Genomic DNA, 4,179 nt, shown 5'->3' with positions numbered 1-4,179 from the left:
ACTTAACTTGAACACCCATTTATATCCAATTGGTACTTTGCCATCTGGCAAGTCCATCAAGGAAAAGTCTTATTTTCTCTAAGAGCTGCGAGTTCTTGTTCCATTGTTGTAACCCATTTTGGATCTGTTGTTGCCTCCTCATAACTCTGAGGTTCCTTGATATTAGTGATTTTAGTTAAGAAACTCTCATACTTGGGTGAAACACCATTATGGCACAAATATGCTTTCATTGGATACTTACAAGCAACTTTAGCATGGAGCTTTGTTGAAGATATATCAGAAATATAATCATGCGTCCAGGCAGGTTCCTTTCATGTTCTTGCTAATTTCCTCAATGGATCAGTAGGCCTATGCATTGTAACCTCAGAAGACGGCTTTTCTATTATTTCATCATGATTAAAACTGAATGAATCCGGTGAAAGAGGTGCCTTTGTAGCTGTTGACCCCTATCAATTGGCATATCTTCTCTTGGCTTATGAACAACAGTGTCAAAGTTGGACAACACTCCATTAGGAAAGACTTGTAGTTTTCTTTTTGTTAACAGTTGGAAAGAAAATATATGTTCCATGAATTTGACATCTCTGCTAACAAAAAAGGTGTTAATCATCATATTGTACAGTTTATACCTTTTTGAGTTGTTGAATAACCCATCAAAACAGCCACAGTTGATCTATCTGCAAACTTGTCACTTCATGTCACATTTGTTGCAAAGCACAAGCAACCAACCGTCCTCAAAAGTTGCAAGGATGGTGATTTATCATACAGGATCTCAAAAGAAGATTTTCCAGATAGTACTGATAAAGGAATTCTATTAATTACATACACTACCGCTTGAACACATTTACCCCAAAATTTAAGAGGTAAATGTCCTTGTAGTCGAATTGCTCTTCCTACCTCCAATATGTGTCGATGCTTCCTTTCAAAGACTTTATTTTGCTGTGGATTATGTACACAAGAACTCGGATAAATATCCCATAAGATTGGAAAAGCGCTTTACATTTGGAGTTGAAAAACTCATTGCCATTATCACTTCTCAAAATCTTCATTGTTACACTAGATTGATTTTTATTAATACCAAAATTATCTCAGACATACAATGATATTACTTTTCAATCTCAACAAGTAAATCCACACCATCCTACTATAATCATCAACTATGGTAAGAAAATCTATAGTCATCATGAGTTGGAACTCTATAGGGACCTCATACATCTATATGAATCAATTGAAAAGGTTTACTAGATCTATTTTGTACTTTTTGGGAAAGGCAATCTTTCCTATCTAGCTAAATAACAAATTGTGCATTCTTTTATTCTACTATTATTTGTCTTGAACTTCATTTTGGAATCATCTTCAATACTTTATCAGGAGCATGTCCAAGTCTTTCATGCCAAACCTCTAAATTTTCTTCTTTCAAAATTTCTCTAGATAAGTATACATCTACAGCATTTGCCTTGACTTTCTGCTGCTACAGGTTGTATATTCCATCATATTCCTTATCAATCCCCTTCATCTTCCTAGTGTGAAGGTCCCGCATTATCTAGAAGTCAGGATAAAAGGAGATAAAATACTTCAAATCACTTGTTAACTTGGATACAGATAACAAATTATACTTAAATCCTGTTATATACGAAACATTTTTAATAGTGTCATTCTCACTAATTTTACACTCTCATGTACAAGCATTATCTAGTGTTTTACCATCAGGAAGATACACCTTTGCTGTATTTTTTGTACACTTTGTTTTCATCTTCTCTAGCAATTCTTTATTATGAACTATATGATTAGTTGCCCCGGAGTCAACTATCCATTTTCTATTTTTTACACTATCACTTATAGAAAAACTTCTAAATGTACCTGCAAAGTCTTTCATTTGATCATCCTAATTTTTCTTATTAATCAATTTCAAGATCTAATCATATTGTTCCTAAGTAAGCATGATTCCTCCCCCTTGCACTGTGTGCTCATAGGTTTGTTCATCATATGCTTCCCTTCCTGTGCTATTGCAGTAGCCATAGGCCTATTTATCATTTGTTGCCCTTCATGTGCTATTGCATTAGCCACAGGTTGTTGATAAAATCCAGTTATACTCCTTTTTGTCTTGAAATCTACAGGGTATCCATGTAACTTGTAACAAGTATCTTTTGTGTGACCTTTATAATTACAAAAAGTCACAGTAGATACCTCTTGGATTAACACCTCCTTTATTAGTGAACAATGCAGCTTCGTCAGCTATCTCTACTTATGTGTGAATTTCCCCAAGGACCTCTGGCTTTCTTCTGAAATGATCATCGAGTAAGCCTTATTTACAGCAGGGATAAGATTCATCATCAAAATTTAACTCCTAGCATGAGTATATGACTCATTAAGTCCCATTAGAAATTGTAACAATCATTGATACTTAAAATGTTCGGCATATTTTTTGGATTTTGGACAATCACAACCCGGACAAGGCATTAAGGCATCAAATTCTTCCTAGAGATCAGCCATTTTTTGATAAATAGGTTGAGACAGAGAAGGTTCCTTGAGATAAAGTAGCAATTTCTTGTGCAAATAGAAGATGCGAGATCTATCCACTTTGTCATATCTATCTTTGAGATCTGTCCATACCTTATGAGCACTCGACTTGTACATAATTCTACTAAGCAATCTTGGGCTAATAACATTCATAATCCACGAAAGTACTATTGCATTATATTTCTCATACAATTCATGTATAGAGCGATCAAATTTATCCTTAATACATCTTCCATCTACGAAACCTAGCTTGCTTTTATCAATTAGTCTAATTTCATGGATCTACTTCACAATGTGTAATTTTCAGATCCAGTTAGCTGAATAGAAATCAAGGAGCTACCTGGAGTGTCGCATGGTTGTAGAATAACGAGTGATGGTGATCTATGGCCTTTCCTGCACGCACTAGACATTCTCATATTGGTTCCAATAGAAATTTGCTCTTCAATCGCCATGAACGACAAATTCAAGTAAAGTAAATCGCTAATGTCCGCAAGCAGTACACCCTAGTTTGTAAAAATTAGATTACAATCAAATACTAATAGGTTCAAGAGTTTTAAAGAGATTTGATTTAGATACTGTGCTCTGATACCATAATGACAATCCAAGTAAAGCTCTATAAGATTAGAAATGGAGGAGAAACGGAGAAGATTCTAGAAAGAGCTCTCAAGGTCTGGATGAGAGAAAATCGAGAATATATCTATTCATTCTGCTAAGTCTAGTCGTTACAATCTATATATACAGTTGTCTTCAATATATGCCTAATCTACCTATCTAATCTTTGTAATTAATTGATATGATAATTACTTACAACCAACTAATATTTATTGGAAAAAATATTGGATTATGGAGAATAAGATATAGCTTGAGCCGTTCAAGGATACTGTCCTTAAGGATATTTTGCCCATACTGTAATAAATATTATTAGGCGTATTCTCTAGGATTCAACAAGCTCTTCTAGTATAACTAGGAGCAGAAACAATAAAGATTGAATAAAAGAAAATCCAACACAAAAAAAGGGAAGAAAAGTTTTACTTTGTTCACACTATCCAAATGAACTCAAACATATACTTATATATAATCCAAAATATGGACATATGATGGTTGCCAAAAACGTTATAAAATTAAGGAATCTTCCGGTAAGAGAGTTACTAAATTTAAAGGCAATTAAGTCAAAAACGTTATAAACATCAATTTTCTTACAGCCATAATGATAGCCATTCAAGGTTAGTGAATTATTATATTCAAAGCTATTCAAATATTCAGTTATAGATATTAAAGTATATTCAAATGATTGGTATAATAAAGTCTATTAAAATAATATTAAAGAATGAACCAAGACATTAATTTGAATATTTCCTTTTGAGTTATCAAATTATTTTTCTAATAATCCTTCACATAGCTCAAAAGAATATTAAGGAATAGAATAAAATTTGAAGTTTTGCTGGGTTTTCAAAAATGAGTATAATGCGTCGAATCTGGTGTCTCTTGGACTATGAACCGGACCTATATAAAACAAGAATAAACTTACAGAACAATTGGTAAAGTGTAGAACTTTTATGAACCAAGAATTCTTTTGTAAGTTTAGTGTCTTATCTATCACATTATATGTGATGACCCAAACCTGTTTTCTTACCCATTATGTGCTTCCGAGGCCTTGAAAAC

Source organism: Nicotiana sylvestris, chromosome 10 (genome assembly GCF_000393655.2).
Source record: "Nicotiana sylvestris chromosome 10, ASM39365v2, whole genome shotgun sequence".
NCBI classification, from domain to species: Eukaryota; Viridiplantae; Streptophyta; class Magnoliopsida; order Solanales; family Solanaceae; genus Nicotiana; species Nicotiana sylvestris.
The sequence above is the reverse complement of the archived record's forward strand: the minus strand, read 5'-3'. Positions refer to the sequence as shown.